This window comes from Calidris pugnax, unplaced genomic scaffold (genome assembly GCF_001431845.1).
Source record: "Calidris pugnax isolate Ruff unplaced genomic scaffold, ASM143184v1 scaffold118, whole genome shotgun sequence".
Lineage (NCBI taxonomy): Eukaryota > Metazoa > Chordata > Aves > Charadriiformes > Scolopacidae > Calidris > Calidris pugnax.
This window is the reverse complement of record NW_015090855.1, coordinates 5,050,204-5,075,253: the sequence shown is the minus strand read 5'-3', so window position 1 is coordinate 5,075,253 and position 25,050 is coordinate 5,050,204. Positions and strand designations below refer to the sequence as shown.

The 25,050-nt window shown below is 53.2% G+C and overlaps 1 long non-coding RNA gene across 2 annotated transcripts; it reads right to left on the bottom strand.

The window, feature by feature from the left end:
- Positions 1-563: 563 nt before the first annotated feature.
- Positions 564-24,602, bottom strand: LOC106889003. Of its 2 annotated transcripts, XR_001412240.1 has the most exons (4): positions 24,544-24,602; positions 5,279-6,561; positions 1,964-4,979; positions 564-1,148 (listed from the first exon to the last, which is right to left on the bottom strand). It is a non-coding gene; the product is annotated as an uncharacterized LOC106889003 (long non-coding RNA). The 2 variants fall into 2 exon arrangements; XR_001412239.1 differs by having other exon boundaries at positions 564-4,979.
- Between the last annotated feature and the right edge of the window lie 448 nt (positions 24,603-25,050).

The following is a 25,050-nucleotide window of genomic DNA, read 5'->3' as shown; positions in this document are numbered from 1 at the left end:
CCTCCTGCCAGCCAAACGGCCCTGCCTTGCCGAGCCTCTTTGGTACCTCTTCGAGCCTTTTCCTGGGAGCATTCCCACTGTCCCACACATTCAGGCATTGCCTGTCACCAGAGCCTGGCAGCTCCCCCCCCCCATCTTTATTCTCCCCAAGTACTGTGTCATTTGCAGACTCCACGGTGTCAGCCTTGTGATTAGATTCCAATGCCTTTATGAATAATTTGTTGCGCAATTATAAAGCAAATATTTAATTGAACTTTATGTAAAATTGCTTCTGCCTCCGAGCACTGAGCCACTTGTTGGGGATAGGGCGTCGTGTGACCACATCAGGCCCCAGGAGCCCCACGGAGAGGCCAGCAGCAAACTGCCAGACCCCTTCCCCAGTGTCCTCCATGCAGACAACTGGCCCTGGCCCCTCCTGGCTGAACCCCTGGAGGGGAGGGCTAGGAGATGGCTCTGCAGTGGCCCCAGAGAATGCCACAGATGCACCAGTGGCAAGACTACAACTGGCCCTGGCCCCTCCTGGCTGAACCCCTGGAGGGGAGGGCTAGGAGATGGCTCTGCAGTGGCCCCAGAGGCTGCTACAGATGCACCAGCTGCAAGATTGCAGCGCAGGTCCCTTCCCTTGGGAGCCTGTCCTTGGGCAGGAGCAGGAGAACGTGTCTTCTTTAGCTGAGCAGCAGAAGGAACCAGCCGGAGCACTCCCACAGTGTGACCAGTGCTACGCTGGAAGAGCCCAGCATGAAGGATGTCACTGTAGAGAGCATCTTTGTGACAACTTGTTGGCAGTCAAGTTTCCACACAAGGGTAAGGACAGACACAAAGATACTGGCTGTCCTTCTTTTCCAGTCCTTTTCCTTCCAGGACAAGACTGGAGCCAGCAGATTGGAGACATGCACTGCAGCTGACTCTTTAAGGGAGGGAATGCCTCTGCTCACTGGCCATGTCTCAACAACATGAGCCACCACTCTGAATTGATACCAAGAGCGTTGGCACCAGGGTGCCCATCCCAGGAGAGGCTCCTCAGCATGTGCCAGGGCCAGGGTCTGTGCAGAAACACTCTGTGGACCATGACATCACCTGCAGGCTCAGCTGGGGGAGTTCGGATGGAGGGGGTCTGGACACACCTCAGATTGGCCGTGGCATTGCCTCTGTAGGGAAAAACATCTATATCAGCAAAACCAACAGAACTGGACGAAATCCTAATTTACCATGGTCTGTAAAAGAGGCTGAAGTGCCTATTTCCAGTGAGGCGAATTTGAAATTGAAAGAGGAAAACGAGTGCATTGAAGAGATCAGAAGCTCCTTTCCAAGCGTGTATCTGGTGCAGGTAATTGCTAACTGACCTGGAGGGGCTCTTGAAATCGACCTAATGCAGCAGATTCTGCTGCTCAGAGTGACTCCAGGGCTGGGGACAGGGATGCATGTGAGCGGCTGGTGTGCCATCATTTGGGGGCTACCAAGGGAAAATGAAGGTCTGAGGGCAGGGAGGTGATGTGGAAGGCAAGGGTGGCCTGGGTGGTGCCCACCCCATAAGTGTCCTGAGCCTGGCCAGAGTATGTACAGCTGGAAGCAAGGGACTGGTTCACTGTTTGAAGGGGGAAATGTGTCCTTGCATGGGGCAGGCCCCTGCGGTGATGGGGGAAGGAGGGCTTGGAGCCCTTCCACAGCCTGGGAAGAGATGGGGAGGTGAGCTCAGCAGCTGAGACACTCCATCTGGACCACGAGGTGGGAGCTGGAGTCCTGCTCTGCTGCTGAAGGGAGCAGAAAAGCCTCACACCCTGCTGGCAGGAGGGCACGGTTATTAATTTTTCTGCACAGAAGCATAGCAGAGAACGGCAGTTCCTCGGGGAACCCTGGGGATGTCCCCTTCCCCAGCAGCACCTTCTTGCCCCTCAGCACAGCTTGGCCACCCCCTTCACCCAGCTCTTGATTTTATGGCTACAGAAGCAGCAGCACGACTTACCCTTTGGCTCCCAGCCTCGTGCTCCTGCTGCCACCTCACCCCAGGACCGGGTCCATTCGCTGGTGCCTCTGGCAGCTCGCCTTCTTCCCCAGCCCTTGTTGCTTTTCACTCACAGGCATTAAAGGTTCCTTTCAAGACGCACCTTTCTGCTTCCTCTGCAATCCAGGCATTTCTTTAATAAATAGCATTTGTACTGGCTCTGTGATGTCTATTTGGCTTCGAGCTTTCATCTCCACTGCTGGTTGTGCCCAGCATGAAATCCTGCCACTCAGACTATAAAAATTAAATGTTGGGGCAGTTATCTGCAGCAGTCATTCCTTGCTGGGCCAGTCCCAGAGTGCGTCCTGAAGAAAGCCCGGTGGCAAGTGTTTGGCTCTGCTGGCGGGCGGGCAGGCAGCGTGACCGAGAGGTGAGCCGGGGAGAATGACACCCTGCTGTGGGATGTGTTTGCCCTTCCATCAGTGGCACAGGAGCTCATTTCAAGTTGTTTGCTCCCAAGACCTACAGCCAGATGCGTGCTTCACCACCCAGGTGTTGCAAGAGAGTGGATAACTGAGGCTGTGCTCTAGACTCGCAATATAACAAAGCAGAGCAAAGAAAACGGAGGAAAGGCAGAGGTTTGGGCTATCAATCCAGGCTGCATCCAAGGGTCCCAGTCAGATGGAAAGCTTAGGACAAGGCTAATGGGCAGGAGGAGCATCATACAGCCTCCTTTTGTCATCCTCTCCCTAGCAAACACACGTGCACACACACTCACTCTCTCACACACGCTCTTCTGTGGCCCTGACACCGGAGCAGAGAGAAAGAGCTCAAAGCAATCACAGTTTTCCCATAACAATAGTAGGAGAACTGTGGCGCAGTGAAAGCCACAATCTGGCTGCAAAAAGCTGAGGGGAGGATGCAAGCTGGAAAATAGTTGTTTATTTCTGGTACTAGGACGATCTTTGGACTCCCAGCCCAGAAAGGCAGAGTGATCTGACTGCTTCTGGAGTACATTAGTGCTGAGCCCAGCACTCTGAAGGATTTGTGCTCTGCACTGGGAAGACCACCGTAATGTGGTTGGGAGGGACCAGAAAAGGCCTCCTATGCTGAAGAGAAAGGAAGCCCTGTCCAGTGCCTACACCCAGAAGGTGCAGCGTCAGACCCAGCTCTGCTTATCCTTCATCATGGCCAGTCCCCTCTGACTCAAATCCTGCTCAGCCACCACCACTGTTAGATCCACTGCTTTTAACAGACAATATCTCTGCACCCAGTCAGTCCTCGGCTTCCATCATCCCCTGGCAGCCCCTGTTGGTCTGAGTTCTCTTCAAAGTTCTGCTTTCCCTGTGCCGTCTACGGTCCTGCTTTTGCCAGTAGCAGGTTTCTCTGCCCATGTGGTAAACTTCTCCAGCTTCCCCAAAGAGCAACGGCAGGAATCTGAACCTCCCAAAAGACCTGTTGTAAGTGCATCATCTTGAGCTCCTCAGCTCACTCAATTACCATGATCCAGAGAATGATGCTAACTTTCTAAAACTTTTAGTGTTTCCAAACTGGGCAATTGTGTCTTCCCTACTGCTTTTCAAATGGCCCAGTGTAGACACTTTTAGAATGGGTTCAATAGGTCCATCACACCCTGTGTGCACATAACTAAGTATTCACCTGTTTAGCTGTTGTGTGCCTGCCTTTCCTTTTTCCAGGGATATCACCCACTAATCTACCTTGAAACAGCCTTTGTCTTGAAGTCAGCTGTGGCACAGAGTCATGGAATGGCATCTCCCGACTCTTTTCACCACTGGTAAAGTCTATGAGATGCTCTTCCTGGCCAAAAATCCTCCAGAGCCGTGGCTATGGCTGCAGCTTTTATGAACACACACATTCTGAGTCACACCGCAGACTTTTACAAGGATGTGGTTTAGGGCCACATTTGTTGTAACTCGGAGTTTTCTGGGAAATACTCTTACTTTCTCTAGGTGCTCCATATCCATTGCCAGTGATGGTTTCTCCTCTCCAACGGGTGCTCCTCTGGGTGGGCAAAGGAGTCCTCTTGCCCAGCAGACTTCTGCTGTTGCACCATCTGGCCTCTGTACACACACTTGCCTTTCCCTTCATGCTGTATGCAGAATTCCACAGATTACTCTGTACTCACAATTCTCACAGATCCTCAGCTCCAAGGCTTTACTGCAGGTCTTTAATTCTGTCACATATTGATCGACTGTTTCTGCTTGCATGAAAAGGATTGGAAAAGTTAAAATGATTCATTGTTTTGTGGGATACACAGCCACATTTTGTCATGTTTACATTTTCTCTTACACATTCCTTTCCTCCTCCCACCCGAGGCACAGAGAGACTGGGGCTTTTGCGTTAGTGCTTCTTTCATCTGCACTAATTGCTGTTAAGTGGATCTCAAACTGCCTGACAGTTTCCGTTCTCTGCTGCATCCCAGCAGGGAAGGATTTAATGCTGGACCCTGTGATACGCTTGTTAGCTCTTCCAAGAGCTCCTGGAAACAACTAAAGTTCATGCTTATGTTTTGTCAGAGCCACCTTGCAAAGAGGAGCGTGTGTGTAAGGAAAAGATTGCCTCTGTTGGGGCTGCTACCGAACCAGCCCTGACAAAAGTCACTTACCTTTCTGAATGGTGAATTGCTGGGGGTTAAAATTAATTTCCCAGGGTATCTTTCTGTGCCCCTTGTCCTGAGAACTAGCAACACTTGGCACTGTGCAAGCACAGACCACAGAGACCACCGGTGGCAGCTCTCTCCCCATGGGACACGGGGAGGGAAGTCTCTTCTGCTGCCGGACCCCGTGATGTTCAGTGCTCCCTGGGAGAGCCAAGCAGCAAAGATGAGCAGGCCAGCCAAGAGCTCTGCACTGCCATTGCTCAGCACGTCCTTCCTTCCTCCACCAGTACCTGGAGACAACAGGCTGGTAACCCTAGAGGTAACTCCTTCGCCCAGCAGCAGCCAGCCCATGTCAGCTCTCCAGCAGGTCATGTTTCTTCATGTCTTCTCCATTGTCTTCTTCACTGTGCTCCAGAGCTGCCAAGACACACACATTGGTTTGGTGTTTAACCCCTGCTGGCCCTGAGCTGGCAAGAAAAGCCCTGAGTCCCTCACATGGGCATGGTGCTGAGGTTCAGTCCGTGGTGCACCCAGCCATCCCTCAGTGCTGGGGCTTGGAACTTGCAGCCCAGAAGGGCAGCTGGGGAAAAGGAGCCCATTGCCCTTGTGCTGCCTTGGGAGCCTTGGTCTCCAGGCTGCCAGGATCCAGAAGGCCATGCCCGAGTCGGGCCATGCAATATTGAGAGTGGGGCTCCTTAGGGAATCCTTGAAATTACCTTTGGAGAAACAGCAGCAGCCTGTGCCATGGCCCTGGGGCAGGATGAGGAGCAGGCTACACATGCCACTTCCTTCTCTTAAACTTCAAACGTACCATCAGACCTAAATTATTCACTTGTAATCCCTGGAGCTGGCAGCAGCTCAGAGAGGATCCAGCTCAGGTGATAAGAAGGAAGAAAGAAAAAAAAAAAAAAAAGAACCCATTAAATTTAAAAACCTCTGAGAGTCATAAAATGTAAAAATATATTTAGGACAGGAGCCAGGGCAGGATGGGGAAGCTGGGTGCAAGCAGGGGCTGACACTGGCAGCTCTCTGAGCATGAGGGGAATACCAAGAAAGATGAGGGAACCCGAGGCTGAGAAGGCTGATGGTGGTCCTGGTGCTCAGCTCCGTTACCTCTTCTAAGCCATTGTGGTCCTTCGTCCTCTCTCTGTGGTGTAGATGGGGTGAGAAAAGAGCAGGAACCACAGGCAGAGGGAGCAGAGCTGTGCTGGGAGCATCCAGCCCAGGCTGAGGGCAGAGTCCTGCTCCCCAGGGTGGCAGCCAGGGGATTGTCCTCTCCCTCTCCGCAGCCAGACCCCTGGCTCCATCTCCCCAGAGAAGGTGTTGGGGGATCCCCAAAGCCAAGGTGTGGAGCAGCTGTGTCACGGCACCAGCAGCACCCAGCAACCCGGTCCCCAGGGACATGACCAAGATGTGCAGAGCTGCCCTGGCTCTTGCAACACACTTGGAACGCCCTTGTTTACTGGGATCTAACACAATTACAGAGCTAACTGAAAACAGAGAGCAGCTCCTGGCAAGGCACGGGCTGCAGAGAGCTAGAATGAAAAGCGTTCAAAATGTCTTGCTCCACCAGCCTGGCTGCCCCCTTTCCCCCCCAGCTTCAGTCTGCTCCATCACCTCTGAAACAAACTGCATCCATCAGGGAGAAACACTCCCATCTCAGGCCTGGAAACGTGTCCTGGCAGAGGTCCCCAGGAGCCAACACCCCTCCTCATCTGCCAGGGACGGGCACCCAAGGGTACCACTGCTTTGCCCTGTGCCATGCAGAAGCATCTTCTTGCAGTGGCACAGCTGCAGCCCACCTCAGTCTCCAAGCTGTGGGGACAGCTTCAGGAGACAGAGGAGAGATGGCAATGCCCTGGCTCAGTCTCAGTTGCTCTGCAGCCACTGAACTTGACTGCACCACAGGGAAGGTCTTCAGTCTGAGCTCCATTCAGGCAGGTGGGCAGCTCTTCCTTCACCTTCATCTTCACCTGCTCCAGCAGCAGATTGCAAATGTCTGTGGGGAGGACAGAGAGATACAGACACTGACCATCCCTGATCCCAGGTGTTCAGTGTCCTGGCAGATCCCTGCAGGGCAGAGGGGAGGACTGTGCCCCACAGCAGCCGGGAGAAGTGGTGGCTTTAGAGTCTCAAGGGCCTTGTGCATCCTCTTGTTGCAGCCCACCAGCTCTCCATCCCCAATGCTCTGGACCCAGGCGCAGGCTGAGCTTCGTGTTCCCAGCCTCTTGCAACATAGCTCGAGCTTCCAACACAAATCCCAGGGCTGGGTATCAGCTCCCATCTGCAGATCTGAGAGGAGAAACGGGGCTGCAGGCACTGCTGGGGTTGCACCAACCTGGCTCAGAGGGGGCAGGCTGAGACTGTTTCTCACCAAGGCTCTGCAGAGAGAGGAGCTGCACCTCCTGGAGAAGGCTGCCGGGCACCTGCGGGGAGCGTGGATCGCTCCTCAGAAGAGCAGCCAGATGGGAAGGTCTGTGTGAGCCTGATAACAGCCGCTGCTTGGCTCCTCTCCCTGGCAGACCTGCACGGGGCAGCCGAGTGCCAGAGCCTGGGGCTCCAGGAAAAGGGGGGGGGGTCCATGTGCCCCGAGACCAGGCTGGCATCTCTGTCTGGAAAGCCCTCAACACAGCTCCTCCTGCTAGAAGACCTCCCCAGGGAGCGCAGAGTGAATGCTCACCCCCACGGCGTGGTGCCCTCAGTGGGGTCAGATGCTTTGGGCTCCTCATGCCTACGGCGAGCACAGAACCAGGTCCTGTGGTGCAGAGGGAGAAGCCAGCACCCTGCAGGACACAGAGTAGCTGGCTCTGGTCCATCAGCAAGTGTGGCTGGCTCTGGACCAGCCAGGGCAGGACAGGAGCCCAAGGCCAGGCAAGAGCATTGCTGGCACTGAGATGCCAGCAGAGAAGCTGTGGATGCGAGGGGGAAGCAGAGGTGAGAGGGAAGAGAAAGGCCTGGCTGTTAGAGGCAGGGGGGCTGAAATTCACTATTAGACTACACTCTAAATTGGTTTTTAAAGTTCTCTTTCCTCCGGGGGTGGTGAAAACATGGTGCCAAGTGAGCTGCCCCCACTTTTCTGCGCAGCAATCAATAACCCATAATTCCATCAAACCAGATGGAAGTGAGCACCGTCACAGGCATCCACAACTTCTCTGGGCAACCTGTTCCAGTGCCTCACCACCCTCACAGTAAAGAATTTCTGGAATTTCTTTCAGATCACTGAATCCAACCATCGACCTCACGATGACAAAAACCACCACTAAACCACGTCCCTCGGCACCACATCTACCCATCTTTTAAACACCTCCAGGAAAGGTGATTCCACCACTGCCTTGGGAAGCCGATCCCAGCACCTCATCCCAGCCCAGCTGCTCGCCCCACGGAGCGGAGCCAGGCAAAGAGCTCCTCGGGAACAAAGCCCCTTCCCCGGTAGGCTGGGCTGCCTTGCCTGCAACTAAATATTCAGCGGCACCGTGCACTAGCCCTTTGATCAGCAATTTATCTCTCTGTGCCACAAGTTTCCTGGAGCCTGGCGTTTCCGCCCCGTGCTCAGCCCAGGTCCCAGGAGCCCGGGAGACAGGTGTGAGGAATTAGCTATAGGGACTAATGCTCTGACAGGAACCAGCTCCAAAAGCAGGGGACAGAGTGTAATGTTTATTACATTTGAAGCAAAGCAAACATGTGGCCTACTTATGTATCGAGAGAGAATTAATTGAGGAGCTCCACAAAGCAGCAGATTATAAATTAGAATCATTTTCACCAAGTTCAGCCCATTTGTCTTGTTTCACACCAGGCCTGTCAGCTCAGCCTGATGCGGCCACGACAGCCCCAGACCCACAGACTGCTGTCTGGTGGCCCAGGGGGACTGTTGGCAACCAGCCCCATGGGCACTGCGTGCCTAAGCCCACGGGAAGTGTGTGAGGTCCAGCCCAGGCACACGTCTTGGATGGAAAGCAAACTCAGAGCCCTGAGGATGGCTCCAGAGGAGCTGAGTGCCACCTTCTGTCATCAGCAGGGCTATCCGGAGTGCTCTGCTCCAGGGACTGGTCCCAGAGACCACAGAGATGCCAGGTGCCTGCCCTGTGCTCCTCCATCCCCCTTCACGGAGTGGTGGGGGGCCAGCAGGGCTGTGCATGCACCTCCTTACCCTCCCCACCCTGGTGGGATCCCAGATTAGGGACCAGGCTTTGCTGATGGGACATAACAAGCAACCTCAGGCCATGGTCAGGTGGAGCCTCCCTTTGCCCAGCTTAGAGGTCACTCTGCCCATGAGGACACTGCCCATGATGTGCAGGTGCCACCCAGAGCTGCTGGGAGACACTCCATGCCCATGGCACTGGGGGCCTTGGATTCACACCTCATGGAGAGGCAACCCACTGGCAGACACATTCCTGCACAAGGAGCAGCGTTGGTCAAAAACTGGCAAATCATCTCATGCCTGAGGGACTCTAACCCTCAACTCTAACCCTCAACAGCCTCAGTCTTTTCCACAAAACTACCCAGAAGCAGGATGCTCCAGGAGCTTAGTGTGCTGCCAAGGTCTCCAGAGATGCCCATAACAGCCTCGCCTCAGCTGACGGGGCCAGACAAGCTCCATCCCATGGCAGGGACTCCTGTCAACCTGTTTTTAGAAGCTGTAGCAACTGGCGTTGACACAGAAGCCACCCAGTTCAGCCCACTGGAGTCCACACTGCTAAGTGTGTGTGATCCGGACAGAGCCCACCAGGCAGCCTAGCCCAGATGTGACGTACCCCACATATCAGGTCCCATCCAGCTGCTGCCTTGTCCCTCCTGGCTCTGACTGCGTGGGGAAGCCTGGGGTGTTGGGATGGGTGCCAGGTGAGGAGCTCCTGCCACAGCCCTGTCCCAGGGCAGGTTTCTACCCCCTCATGGCCACACTCTGCGCATCAGCTGCAGCCCTCACTCGGCACCTGGCTGGCTGATAATTTGTGTCATAAAGAGAGAGTTTGTTCAAATAGCATTACTAATTAGTATAGAAATACTATTAGCGTCATTAACGCATTCCAAACAGTTCTGTATGCTGGCACCACGCGAAAGCAGCGCTGGGGCAGAGACCAAGGTGGCAAAGCCAGGCCAGGGACCGGGCTGAGCAGTTAAAATGCATCTTTTCTACCCCAGCACTGCTCTTCCTGGTACAGCAATCAGTAAAAGTTGGACTGGGACAGGCTTGTGTCTCAGTGTGTGTGTGTACAAGCACACACATACGTGCATGTGGCAGGGAATCACAATGACAGAAACTACCCAGTATGGGAATTTCAAGACAAGGGAGGGAAACTGGTAGAAAGGCAGAGGCACGGGGGTAGCAATAAAACCAAATGTAAAGTGGATGAATTATTTACTGCAAGAAACAATTGTAAAGTCACTTACTCTGTCTCTGTGCATCCTAAATGGGGTCTGCAGCGTCTCTCACACCTCCCTAGCGTGCTGAGTGATTTTTTTACAATTAGATGCATGAGGCTGGGGTAATTTTATAAGAGACTCCAGAAGATCAGTTTAGTATTGATCATGTGCTGAATTTAAAGGCTTTCCACATCCATCTGCTGCTGCTGCTACTCAGGTGACAGCTCAGCTGGGACCTGGGTGCCCGTGCCCCAGGCCCACCTCATTGGGCTGCACCCTGTGGCTGGGCTGATGCACAGCATCACGGGGGGCCAAGGCATCCATCACACGGGAGCCCAGTTTAGGAGCCAGCAGAGTCACCCAACTGCTCCTCACCGAACCCTTTGATGAAGTCCCCCTGCAGTGGATCAGTCTGCTCTGCTTCTCTCGCCACTGGGGCTGGCGGGTTGTGGGTTGTAGTGGACCATATGCTCATCTAACAGGGTCAGCAACTGCCAGAGACCAAGAGAAGAAGGGTGACAGGGTACAGAGAGCAGTTCTCACACCTGATGCCAACACCCTGCACCAGAGTGACAGCACCACAGCACCTAGACCTTGGCACAGCCCCTCGCCAGCTCTCACACAGGTGCTGCCAGGAGCCTCCTGCATGGAGCAGAGTTGGCCTTGGGTATGGAGGTCCAAGCATCTGGTGCTTCTCTGGATGCTGCAGGCAGGAGTATAAACTGAAGAACCCTTCCTGAGGAGGCAAAAGCCCCTGCAGCCCCTCATCTGGCAGGGTGGGATTGCACAAAGGGCCCCATCAAGCGCAGCTCATGCCAGCAAGAGCCTGGAGGAGCTCCCACCCTGGGTGGGTGAGGAGAAAAGGGACACAGACAGTCAGAGCGCAGGGAGGAATACATGTGGAGCAGGACCTCTGCCCATGTCTTGAAAGAAGTATCTCTTGGTGTTTGCCTTGGACTCTGAAGGTCTTCGAGGCACCAAATTGGCAAAGGGTGAGCCTGGTCTCCAGAGGCAATGGCCTGGCAGCACGATAACTGCTGTGACATGCCCATGGTTGTGACAGGAAGAGGGAATTCAGGCATTATGGGACTCTTAAATATATTTCATCATGATGAGGTTTTAGTTTGTTTTTTTTTTTAGTAACATGCATATTGCAAGTTGTTCTGAAGCCATGAAAGCTGCGAGCCACGTTGTCCAAAAGCCAACCTGCTTTACGATGCAAAAATAGAAACTGATAAAGTGGTTTTTGCAAAACAATACAAGTTAAAAGTATGAGAAAACGAGTGATTTACTGAAACAGCAAATGTGCAGGGTGGAAAAAAATGACTCTTCCAGGTCCACATTCACCCAACAAAAGACCTATATTCAAATATCGCTTAGAGTAGGTCACCGGCATTCTCACCGAGGTTGAGTGGCTGAAAGTAAGGCTCCAGCATGAAGAGGCCCCTCTTAATCGGCAGAGAGAGCAGAAATTGTACGGACACACTTTAAAACATCAGGTGCTTCTTGAAAACCTCCAAGGCAAAAATGCGAATCCAAAAATCCATTTTGCAAAGCCGCCAAGTGGGGTGAAGTGGGGCAGAGCTGACGCACGGGTGAGAAAGCACTAAGAGGCCACACGGGGCAGCGAGGACTTCAGCCCACCATACCTGGTAGGTGCTTAGATACAAACCTTAAATCCAGACATTGATAAGGCATTGAATTCTTTTGCTGTTGTTGTTGTTGCTGCTGCTGTTGCTTTGTTTTCAATAGCTGCAGCTAAACATTTAACCTTTACATTGATGGAATGACCCAAACATGTTCTCCCAGGCTGGTCGGCAGCAAGGCTGTCTCACAGCGAGCAGAGAAATGCCTTTCCTTTCAGCCTGGCAAATCAATGTGGCTGGCAGGCTCGCAGGTGTCCCCCGCTCAGAACACACGGAAGGGTCTCGGAGGTGGGATACAAGCATTTCTCCAGATTGCCAGGTCTAACAGAGAGGTGGGCACGGACCTCCATCTTCTTGGCAAGCAGGAGAAGAGCAGCTCACAATTTGGAAGCTGTGTTGTTGTTCCAGCTGGGAGGCTGGCTCTGGCTGTGGCTCTGCCAGCAGCTGAGGCACTTACTCAGCATCCTAGGATTTCAGGTGGCACAGAAGGAGTTACAGGAAGGAGCAGCAGAGTAATCGTGAGTTAATATGGTCCCATGTCTTTTATTACTCTCAGAGTATTAAATTGATAGCCTGGTACCAAAGGCCAGAAGTGTCACCTCTCAACAAGATGAAATCTATGTAGCCCATGGACAGGGGAAAGCTGCAAGATTTATAAAGGCATCCATAAAATTAACATTTGGATGAGTGTGTGGGAGAACAGAGCCCATGAACTGCAGCAGCAGGTTGGCAGGTACCTGCTGCTCCTGCATTCAGAGCCCAGCAGACACCGTTGACTGGGTGCATCCTCCTGCATCGATGCCTGGCTGAGCAGAACCCCAGAGCCACCCTACTGCCAGGACAGGGCTCCCAGGGAGCTTCTGGGACATGGTGGCATTTTGGCGAGTAAGTGACAAGGGCAGGAACAGGACACATTCCAGATCTCCTCAGGGAATCCCTCCCTGGCCCTAGTGATGGAAGCATCTCCCCTCGGTTTGGCTTAGACCAAACAGGAAAGCTCAGACCCTCTCTCCACCCTCAGCTTTCTGTGCTGTCTGAGCAAGCAACGAAGCCAGCAAGGCAACCAGAGCTGGGGAACGTGCTTTTCCACAGATCAGGGTGCCCAAGGTATGTACCGTCGTGCCAGGAGCCATGAAACAGTGACCCCAGGCACACCCCATTGCCCCAGAGAGGCCAAGGGGCCCTGAGAAGACCTTGCCTCTCTCTTGCTGCCCCAGGACTCCATCCCAACCATCCAGGTGCCCGAGGACTGTCCCTCAGCACAGCAGAGACTCAGGGCTTACCCAGACTGGCTGACCCTGCACTGCACCCACTTTCACGTGTAGACACCATGGCATGTCACAACTACGTGTGCCCTCGGCCGCGTGCCACGCGTACCCTGCTGCAGGCTCACACACCTGGCACTGTCTCAACAGCCAGTGCAAATGGAGCCATTACCACTGCTGCCTGCAGTACCACTGCTTCGCAATTAAAGGAATGAAATGTTTATACAGGAATAAATCTGTGTTAATGAGGTGAATCCTGCTCCCGCCCTGACAGGCTCTAAAAAAAGGCTGGCAACTTGGGGGAAGGGAGAAGGTTCAAATGTGTGCTGCTCCCAGCCAGCAGCCAGGTCTGGGAAGGGAAGCGGGGAGGGAAAGGGGAGCAACTGGGGGCAAGTTGCTGGTTATATGCAGGAGCTCTCAGTTCTTTGATTTCCTCCTCTGGTTCCCCCCACACTGGGTTAGCAGAATAGACCAGACTTGCTCAGGCTCAGGAGGTGTTCGAGCAATTTCCTTCCCTGGGAAGGGGATGGCACCCGGTTCAAAGATTTGGGAAAAGCACAAGCCATACGAACAGCGATGCTGTCCCAGAGTGGGGACACAGTGCTTTGGGCCCTTCCAGTCTGTCCAAAAAAGTCCTTTGCTGAAGGTAGCAGCAGAGGCTATGCAGAAGGAAATCCCTATGCAGGTCATCCTCGCTCTCCTCTATTCCTCAGAAACACTGCACTAATCCCTGTCGCCTGCCTACACGGGAAACCACGGAGACACAGAATCCAATTAGCTTGAAATCCTGCTCTGGCTCCCGCACAGCATCCCCCTCTGATAGAGCCGTGGAGCTGCAGAGATAAATGGTGCATTAGGATTCTGGTGGGGTCTGGCAGGCAAGGATGGCTTCAGAGCTGCAGCACCAGCCCAGGGAAGGAGTGAGGCACCAGTGCACCTTCCCCAAGCCCCTCTCCCCACCTCTGCCTCGTACCAACCCTTCCTCCTCGCTCATCCCACCGCTGAGCCCAGCTGTGCAGGGTGAAAGCTGAGGACCGGGGCTGGATCCAGCAGGTCTCCAGGCTGGCCGACCTGCCCCAGGGCCTCCACTCTTCACCAGGGGGAAGAAAAGCTCTTAGGGGTTGAGTGGCACCAAAGTCTCTTGGGGGTGGCCAAGGTGGCATCTCCTCACCACTGCAACTGGCATGAAGTGTGGTGCCAGGGTTGTCCCAGGGCATCCTTGTGCCTGGGGGTCCCTTCATCACCAGCACGATGCATGTCACCCTCAGCTCCCTTGTCCCTCCTCCAGCAGGGACAGGCCCTGCCTGGCTGGCTCTCCAGAACGATCTGGGAGACAAAGCAGATCCCAACCCCACAGAGACAGTGGGGAAAGGCACTGAAACAGGTAATCCTGCCCTGGAGAAGCTCAGCGCAGCCACGAGCCACAGCCAAGCAGAATAGAAGGGGGAACTGTTGCTGGCTGTGCTACACTGGGGCCATGCCTGTGGCAACAAGTCTCCAGCGCCTGATGCTGCACAGCCCTGTGCTGTACTCACCTCTTCCTTGCACCCACAGCAAATTACCTGCTTTGCATTTTGCAGCAGCAACTTAACAGTATTAATTCATTGTGTTCTGTCTTTAACAAACACTATTATCATATCACCAGCTAGGATTATGCAAATCCTGGGAAAGGAATTATTTCTCTCCCCAAAGTCACCTTGATTTATCAGTTTTAGCCCCAAATGAAATAGAAGTTGCTTTGGATAAACTGTTAAACACACGGTGACACCCAGGGGGCTGAGATGGCACCACCAAGACTGCTCCTGTGCCAGAGTGGACCTGGACACCGAGGAACTGGGCCCCAGACAAAGAGCTGGAGAAACAACCCCCTTGCTGGGATAAACTATCCCCTGCTGGGATAACGCCACGGCTCCGTTCCCCAGGCACAGGGCCATGGGGCAGGTCCGAGGCTCTGCAGAAGGAAACTTTCCACAGGGCTGGAAAGAAGGAAAACTTTCTGAAACTGCGTTAAGGATTGCTCTGTGGCTGCCACTGGTCTGCCCCCAGCCCTGCCCCTGCTTTCCAGGCCACCACTTCAGGCTGTGCCTGTGTCACACGTAACAAACCGCTGTGTCCTCCCCATGCAAATGTGGCTGCTGCTGGGGATCCATGAGGAAATGTGCATCCCATTCCAGGGATTGGCTCTTTTACAGGGTCTGCACGTAATATAATGCCTTTGTCCATCATTTCCTCTGCTGCAGAGATAAAGGCTGCCCACCCCTCTGATGTGGCTAGATCCAGCTGCTGTTGCCCCTCAGAACGTAGGGAAGTATTTGTATGATTAAAGGAAACCTTTTTCCCATTATTTGTCAGGATTTGTGTCAATCCAGAGGGCAAGAACGGCTCCCTAGTAAGAAGGGAGGAGTACTACTCTTTCTCAGGGCTGACAGCAAGCCTCTGCAATCTGAGCACAGCCTGCTCTTGCAAGAGGAACCAGGCCCTTGGCTAGAGCTTTGTCCTGATGGCCAGCAATTACTTTATGTGTTCCGGCTCAGTGCAGAGGGGCTATTCTGAAAGAGAGTTCTGCTTCAGATTCCATTAACCAGGGATGGTAGCTCTGCAAGAGCAGCGAAAAACTCCTCACCATTGACAGATATATACTCAGCACCTCTTGTGCTTATCACATAACTCTAACAGAGATGGGAATTTCCTCCAAAAAAAACCCCATGCTGTGACAGAATGGATGAAATCAGGCACTGGCACCTACAGTAACATACAGCTCAGTAAAAGAGAATTATTCCCAAACCAAAACCTGGAAGCAAAAACCTTAAAAGGACTCCCTGGCACTCTGGGAGGGCACCCACAGGCAGCACAGCCGCAGCCCTGGCTGTGGTCCACAGTCCACACAGTGAGGAGATGCCCAGTCTGCCTTCAGCCTGACCTGCTGTGGGCATGGGGAGCAGAGAACCACCCAACCTCTGTGGGGACACCCGCGGCCAACACAGAGCTGGTGGTGCTTGTGGTGTGGGATGTTTCAAACCATGAACAGAGACCATGAGGAGGAACTGAAAGAGCCACCTTGGCCATCCCAGGACAGAGCCTGAGCACTGATGGGAGAGAGATGTCTCCACCTGGCACAGCAAAGACCCAAGGTTCAGGGTGCTCCTCGTCTCACAGAGACACAGAGACTCATTCTCATTCCTGCTCTGATGTGTTCAGCCCAACCTGGTCTCTCCTTGATCCATTCCAGCTACTCTCAACTTCCCCTCTGCCTCTCCGCTGCTTCCCCCCAGCTCCTCATCACCAGCTCTCATTTCCAGTTGTGCTTCATGTCTTCTGATCCTTTCACACCTTGGCTCACGCTGCCCTAAACCAAGGTCTGCCAGGCCACCACTGTCTTCACAAGGTCAGAAGGAAGCTTGGGAAGTGGGACTACATCCCCTGGCCTTCAGAATCCCAAGGATGAATCTTCCTAGACGCAGCAAGTCCTGCCCACCTTCCAGCTGGGACAGGCCGTCTCCACAGACATGCACCCTCTTGGAGACAGCTCCTGCTCCGCTGAGGATGGGGACAAGGGAGGCCAGAGGCTGGGAAAGGTGGGTGCAAGGCTAGAGCACGGGAGGGATACAATGCCAGAGACAGAAAGAGGGAAGCAATTCAATTTTCAGAGGCTGTCCCACCAATTCAGCTCAGAGAGACGATAAGAAACCCATTTCCAGCGATAGGCACCCTAATCCCCAGCCACCCTGCATTTCCATTTCCGAGAGGTGCTGTTTCCAACAGGGAGGCATTTTCCCATCTAGGTTTGCTAGAAGGAACAGCAGTGGATTAAATACCAATTTTTTCAGCACCGTTTAACTCTTTCTGTGCCTACTCCTGCCACTTACGCAAGTGCTGGAGGTACAGGACAATGGAAGGGCTGCTGCACTGTGTCCCTGGGCAGGAGAACAGAGCTGGCTTTGCCCTCACAGGCTTCTCCCAGGGATCTGCAGCCTGAAGAGACAGGGAAGAGAGGAAAAACTGAAATGTATCAGCAGTGCAGGCAGAGCAGCTTAACTCAGGAATTTATTATTGGTCAACGCAGGACTCTGAGACTGAACTGTGGAACAAAAGTAATGCAGCAAAGCTTACATCCAGCATCAAAACCATCAGACAGGTCCAAAACACTGCAAGACTGACTTAAATCTACATTTGCAAGAACACAGGCACACAGAGAAAGAAGGAAGCCAATATGTAGTGATGGACATGCCCCACATCTCCACAATGCTATTAGCATTGGTGACCTTACAAGAGCCACCTTACTTCCAGCATCAAGCAGGACTCCTCCCACCGCTGGGAAGTCACTAAGCTGCAGGATTCCTTGGATGCCAGCACAGTCTTTCCCCAAATGCCTGTACCCAGCCCTCTGCACTTCTGCCACCCATCGCAGCCCTATTCCTCGTTCCGCTGCCCCCCGTGCTGAGGATCTCCATTCATCCCCATTTCCTGATGTCAGGGTTCCTACCCCATTATCTGAATCAGTCCTTGAGGCAGCTGGAGGCTCAAGATTCCCAGCCCAGGCTCCTGTAGCACAACTGTTTGACCTGGTATCCCACAGAGCAGCTCCCTCCCTCCTCCCAGACATAACATTCCCCCCCGCAGTGCAGGAATAAAGCTCGGATGTTCTGACTTGGCCCCTCCAAACCCCTCCCTCGACCCCTGTTCTGAACTGAACCAGGGAGTTCTGCTTGCTGGGGGGGAGCACTCTGGAGGCAGAGCTCTCCCATCCCTCCGCAGGGCTCCAACCACAACTGCCCATTCATCACCCACTAAGCAAATGGAGATTTAAGGGCTCACGGCTCTAAAACACAGAAAACAATTCCCTGTACATTTTAACGGGGCTGTAATTTATTGGATGAGAAATGATGAATGGCAGCAGCAGAGGGCTGGGCCCAGCGCAGGGAGTGCTGATGCAGTGGAAGCCAAAGAGGGATGTAGAGCTGAGGGGAGAGTCTGGGAAAGCTCCCAGGACCGTTGTTGCACGGGGCTGGGGGAGCCTCGCCATCTACAAAGACCAATTCTCTGCCCCACCTCGCTACCCCCCCCTTTCAATGTAGGATTTATAGTGGAGGCTTCTGTGAGACCCGTCGGAGGTGAGGAAGAAGTTGAGCACTGTGCCAGCACTGCCCACTCCTCAGACACACGGCTCTGCAGCCCTTGCTGGTGGCTTTGCAGATTCAAGGCAAATGCCAAAAAAAAAACAAAAAACTTCATCCCTGGGGGAAGAGGAGCACCTGGTGGAAAGACAGAGAGTAAACATGAGCATTACCGCTCCTCCCCCACGTAATCTCCCCACTCTGGAGTTTGAGCTGCATTCAGCAGTAATTGAAACCAGGCTCTTTAACACAGGTGCCAATTACTGCCTCTTAATGCAAGGAGCTCTGATAGATAAAGCAATTACCCCGCTCTGCAAGGCTGGCAAGCACAAGATGAGATGGTAGGGCCACTTATGCTAGTGTGGGTCACGCAGGACAGCTCTGTGCCCCCCAGCAAACCCTCCTGCAGAGCTAGACAGGGCAAGTTCTTGCCCTCCTGTCCTCCAGCTACATCCCTCCACATCTTCACATGAGGCAACAACGTGCCCTTGCCACAGAGAAGGGTAATGACCTCCTGGGGTGCATTAGGGAAAGTATGACCAGCAGGTCCAGGGAGGAGATCCTCATCCTTTATCTATCACTGGTGAGGTCACACCTGGAGTGATGGGGAGATGATGATGGGGAGAGGACAATGGCAGGTGCAATTCCCAGCAAAAACCCACTGTCCCTTGGTGTTTTATCCTCCTGTAACTGCTGACCTGGAGGGACAGGGGATACCTTGGAAGAACCTCAGTGGGTGATGACAAGAGGCTTGACCTACCTGGGCCAGCATCAAGTAGAGGGGAAACGAGCCTTTCATCAGACTACATCAGAATTCTTTTCACTCTACACAGAGGACCCTTTGCCTCCTGTACACCCTCAGTAGGGGATGTGCCAGCAGCAAGCTCAGAGGCACGGCCGGGGAGCAGAGAGTGGGAGGATGCTGGCAGGGTTCCCCCCTGCATGGCGCTACGAGTCAGATGCGGTGCCCACATCTCTAAAAGGATTTTGAAAAAAAGGGAGGATGCACAGAATAATTACAAATGTGATTTGGAGGCTGGAGAAAACACTTGCCAGGGACAGAATGAAAGAGTTCAGTCTGTTATCTCACCAAAAAGGGAGCCTGAGAGGTGATTTGATTATAAGCACTTCACAGAGGAAAAAATACTTGGTGTGAAAGAGCTCTTTGTTAATAAAGGAGGCTGGAACCTGTAGTCAAGCAAAGTGTAAATGGGAAACACAGCACTGGGCCATGCTACCTGAGAGGTGCCATCTGCTCTGCCTCCTTGTGTCCTCCACCCTGTCATGGAAGATACATCAGCTGAAAGACACTGGGTTCATTACAAGCAAATCAGAGTAATGGTATTTCTTACTTGGAGTCACAGTGGGGCCCTAGATAAATGAATGGTCTCAGGTCTCTTCAGGCCTCAAAAATCTATGGAACTGCAGGCACAAGCTGCAGACAGTACTGCGTAAGGAGGGACCCTTGATGCCTGCAAGAAGCAAGGAGTTTTCTGTCTCCACAGGATACACAGAGGCCAAGAAGAGGTTCAGGACCTGCTACACATAACCCAACACTTGGGATTAGTCCCTGCCTGCAGAGCTTACTCACGAGACCAGCCTGAGCCTGTCTCAGAGTCGGGATAACCAACCATCAGCCCTACCAGCACAGTGACACAGCCCTGCACCCTATCGTTCTGCAGCCAAGCCCTCCTGTGTCAGTCCTGGCTCCAATGCTGCCAGCCCTAACTTACCAAAAATTGCAAATCAAATCCTCCAAAACCACATGAAGCTTCTAAAACCAAGCCCATTTCTTTCCTCCCCAGGGGGCTTAGAGCCTTCAAGATCATCGGGACCCCTAGTGCCTGTTTATCCCACAATCTGCTTTCTAGAACTCAGGATCTTCGTTCCTGACCTACCTCAAAGCTGAGACTCTCTGTGGAGACCAAACTCCAGCACATGCAGCTTGGGCGGTATCACTGAAGACTCAGGAACAGGCTGTAGTTCCCCCCTCTGGGGGAAACACCCCTGCAGTGTCCATGGTAAATGTCAGTAAACTGAAACACGTACTGGGGCACCATAGGGCTCTCTCTGCCCAGGTGCCTCCAGGAGCATCCCTGGCTCTCCCACTCCTCATCTGAAAAGAACCTGGGCATCTTGGTAGAGAGCACATTGGGCATCGTGTACGCTGGCAGCAAAGACAGCATCCTACACCGTATTAGAGGAACACAGCCTCAAGGCTGCTCGAGGGAAGTGACTATCCCTTTATGCCAGTGCTTGTTAGTCCCCATGAAGCAATACTGCGTGCAGTGTCTGCCACCAGTAAAGGAAAGACACAGACAAATTAGTGGGAGTTCGGTAAAGGACCACCAAGGTACTCAGGGCTTCTTGAAGCACTTGTCCTGTAAGGAAAGGCAGAGGGAGGGAGGCTTGTTCAGCCTGGAGAAGAGATGGTTTCAGGGGGAACTCATAGCAATCTGTTACTACCTACAAGGAAGTTATTTGAAAAGACAGAGACAGGCTCTTATCTGTGCTGCTCAGTCAGAGGATGAGACGATGGGCATAACTATAAAGACACGTTCAGCCTAGATAAGGAGAAACTTCTTCCTCATAAGGTCAGTCAACCATCGAAGTAGGGGTCCAGAGAGGCCACAGTCTCCCACCTTGAGATTTTCAAGACCTGCCTGAATGAAGCTCTGAGCAACCACGTCTGATCTCATAGTTGGCCCTGCCTGTGTAGACAGCTGCTGAGGTCCCTCCTCACCTGAATTACTCTCTGATCTCTAACTCAACATAGGAGGAGAAAGACTCTCTTAGCTCCAAACTCAGAGGGCAGGATGCAGCAAAGTGTCAGCCACCTGCATCAGCTACACAGTCCCCTCCCAACACACACTTTGCTGCCCTCCCAGACCCTGCCATTCAGGACAGCTGAACACTTACTTCCCCCTTCCCATACTTTCCGACTTCAAGAAGCTCCTGCTTGGCCAAGGCTGACACAGAGGGAGAATCCAAGGCTGGAAGTGAAGTGCTGTGCAGCAGTCTCCAACACCTGGCACCAGCTCCACCTCATTCTCCCTGGGGCCTTCCTCTGAAGACCTTCCACATCTAGAAACACAGCAGCAGCTCCACAGGACAAGGGCCATTAAAGCCTTCCAGCTCCCTTTATACAGCGAATGTGGGTCTGTGCAGGGCGGTGGAGGAGGCGCTGAAACACGAGGTTAGAAGAATTACTGGGCTGAGACCAGGAGAGCGGCTCTTAGCATGTTCATGACGATGGCTCCAATTAGTGCAATTACAGGGCTTGGCTGCATCTTCCTGCTTGTGATTTTCATTAACAATTGCCTGGTCAATTCTGCTACTTTTCCCTGGGCCAGCAGCCAGAAGCTGGCAGCAGCCGCTGCTGCTGGCGAGGTCCAGAGGAAGGGCAGGTACAGACTGCTCTCCTGGGAGGCCAACAGCCCAGCCAAGCATTTGGACCTCCTGCTGCTGGCAACAAGACCAGCGTTTGGGAGAAGGGAGGCGATCGGCACAGCTACCTGTCCTCTTGGAAGAGCACACTCCTCACAGGAGGTTTAATTGCGCTCAGCACAGCTGGTCCCTCAGCAGGACACACCACCATAAACACCACCCCTCTCCTAAGCCCCAGACACACCTCAGTTTGGGCTGCATCACCTTTCCTAATGCAAAGTGAGACAAACAGTTCAACCCTCCAAATATGACTCCCCAAGCAGTTGTAGGACACAGAACCTCTCAGGTTAGTGTGACTCCAGAAAAGCAAGCCATTTCCAAGAACAGGGTGCAGACGAGGCGCAAAAGTGCTTTCAACTTCCTTGGACTGCAGAGCTCCAAGGCTGTGAACATCAACACCCGCACAACCCAATGATGAAAAATAAGAGCACAGAGGTATAGACTTAGGGGCAATTATTTGCCACTGCAAAGATTGCAGATGAATGTGAGCCCCTCGTAGCCCCCCGTTGGGTGGGAACCAGCCCTCCAGCCGTCTGCACCCTGAGCCCCCCTTTCCCCACCTCACTAGGCACCAACCACAAACCACAGAATAAGAACTAGAGAAATACTCAGCTGAAACAAGAAATGAAGCACAGCTTGAGGCAGCCCTACTGCTGGGCACCAGCCCTGTGTTGCTGCTCTGCCTTGCTAGTCCCGTGTGTTTGGGAGCCAGGCTGGTTTTCCCACAGTGGGCTTGCTGCTGATGCCTTGTGTGCTGAGCAGAGGACTGGAGGAATGCAGAGGGGTCTGCAGGGACACCTTCTCTTTGCCCTCAGGACATTAACTGTATTGAAGTTTCAGCAGGAAGCCAAGCATCTGGTTCTTCAAATCAAGGGGTCTCCCAGGGGAATGGGTAGGGGGGCAAAATCAGCAGACATGTAAACACCTGGTCTTACAGGCAAGAGCGGAGTTTGCAGGGGCAGTGCAGCACCTCTGAGACTCATTCAGCTTTGCTTCCGCTGGTTAATTAGTTCAAACACTATCAATATTCAATGACAGCCCTCTATTTCCTGTGTAGGGCTTTGTATTGGGGGGGGGAGGTGGGGGACACAGAACATGCTGCACAGTAAGGACACACGTGTGTGTGCTCTCCCCAGCAAAGGGGCTGTGTGTCTGTGCTGCTGTACACACACATAGGTGTCCCCAGCACTGGAGTGGTTCCACAAGTTCAGCCTTTGCACTCTTCCTTTGAGGAAGGGGGAACAGAACCAAACTGAGCCACACAATGATTGCACAGAAAAATACTTCTCCCACCCCATAAAGCGGCCCCTGACTCAGGGCTCATCAGAAAACAGTCTGCATGGCCAAAGAGCTCCATCACTCCTCTCAGAAGACCGCGGAGACCTCACTGTGGCACAGACAAAGGGCCTTCTTGAAGGCAGGAGACCTCACAGCCCTGTGCCTGCACGCAAGGCTAGTTCTACCCAGTGTTTCCAGTCCCAAGCTCTCTGCATCGATCCAAGTCGGAAACAGCTTCAGCAACGACAAGAGGCCTTGAGCACCTCTGGACGAGGCCAAAGAGCTGCAGAGCCACCTGGGGTTATTTCCAGAGGCAAACAGGATCCTACTGGTACTCCCAGCTCCCGCTCCCCACTACCACCCCCTCCGTACGCCTCCTCAGTGGACTCCAGCCCCACCTCTCCGTGCCTACAGTCCACACATCACTGCTATCGCTACAAGATCCTTCGTGCCACTGCTGCAGCACTCCTGCCTCCTCCTTCAAGTCCTTCATCCTTGCCTCTTTTCCCTTTTCCAGCATTTTCAGCGCACAGTAGGGCTTTTTTCCTTATATGAAAGAGGGTGGGCAGGGGTTCTTTCTTCCTTTCGTTAAACATTAGTGCCCATTCAAGTGAGCCGGACAGCATTCAACAGACAAGCTGTGCTGATTCTGTAACACTCTGCTGCACTACCCTGCACCAGCCCCAGTCTCACCTCACCCCTCCTCAGCTTGCCCACAGCTCTGCCATGTTCCCTAGAAGCCACCCAGCTCCTGAGCGAGCCCACATCCAGGTGTGGGTGACTCAGCTTAAAGGCAGGACTACAGTTTCAGCACAAGTGAGGATGAGGGGCCACCAACCTCCTTTAGAGACCTATTCCAGGAATTGACCCTAGGAGATAGGCAGTGACCTCTCAGCCAGGACCCATCCCCTCAGCCCCTGAAGTTTTTCGGGAAGGGAGCCAAGGAATACACGGACAGAAAGCAGCCCCACACCATGCCCCATCGGAGTTGCCTAGAGAGGAACACTGCCATTTTCCCAAAGAATCACAAAGCTTTTACCCCTCCCTTCTTGCCAGTTCCTGCGTGAACCCCTGCCAAAGCCTTTTTACTTTGCTCACTCACCTCCTACACTAAACTCGCTGCTTGCATTAGCTGAGCCTGCAAAATCCTCCTAACTGCAAGCAATCAAGATTTGCTCCAAGAGCTCCACAGCAGAGCTGGAGTGCTGAGACTCCTCATGCTCCCAGGGAGTCAAGAGTCCCAGGAAGGGGCCATGCAGGAGAACATCAGGCCCTTCAAATGGAAGAGAATCCCCAGCAGCTTCACAGTGGATTCAAACAGGCTCTCCTGCGGCTCTCCATACAGCTGGTCCTTCCACTTTGTTTCTAAAACATTGGTTGCTGAGAGGAAGTACTAAAGCAGCCGAGAACAGAGTGCTCTGCCCTGCACCACATGACACTCTCCAGCAGAAGTCCTCACCAGGTGAGCCCTGGAGCCAATGTATGAGTCCTGGTGAAGCTCTGGCATCCAGAGGAGCCTTGCAGCCACAGCAAAGTAAAAGCAGAGTGGAACAAGCAGCAGGGAAGGTCAGAAAGTGGTAGGAAAGCATTCATCACACCCACTCTATCCCTAACTTACTACTTTTCCAAATGCAGGGAATGGAAGTGCTTCTGGAAGGCTCAGAGGTGCAGTGGGTAAGGGAAGAGAGCTGAGAAAGCTCTGGCCAACTGCATCTCACTGCTGTAAAGTCAATCTCTGACCATCTCCCCAGAGTACCAACACTGCTTCCCCGTTTTGTCATGTCTCACCTCTGCACCCCCTTTAATCAGAGCCTGGAAATTTGTGAGGAGAACTGGTCTCAGGTCACTGAGAGCGGGGAGTTCCACTCACCACAAATCACAGGATTTGTCCACCCTCCATCGCGGTGCTCCTGCTGAAGCAGGGATGCAGAGCGGACAGACACAGCAGATGCAGGTGAAGAAAAGGCGAGCGAAGCAAACCTTGGATCAAGAACAGCAGCGCTGGCACGGGGGCTGTGGGGAGCAGGGAACATGCACACCATGTTCCCTCCCTTGCGAAGTTAAGGCTCTCACCAGAAGCTGTTACAAAAGCAAGATAAACCCACAAACAATAGAATCCTTTCATTTTCCTTCTACGTTTCCCAGGCAACACCAAGCACTCAACAACAGTTTAGAGTGCAAAAGCCCCCACTGTTTGGTCAGTTAATGGCAGGAAGATGAAGAGACCAAAGCAGAGCTGCTCGCTGCTGATTGTTTGGTAACCCCAGTCAGGCACCTGCAGCAATGACATTTATACCCAACGCTACACTGATTTGAAATGTGAACTTCTTCGCTGGAGCTCTGAAACTCCAGTGGAGGATGCGCATTTCCATTCTTA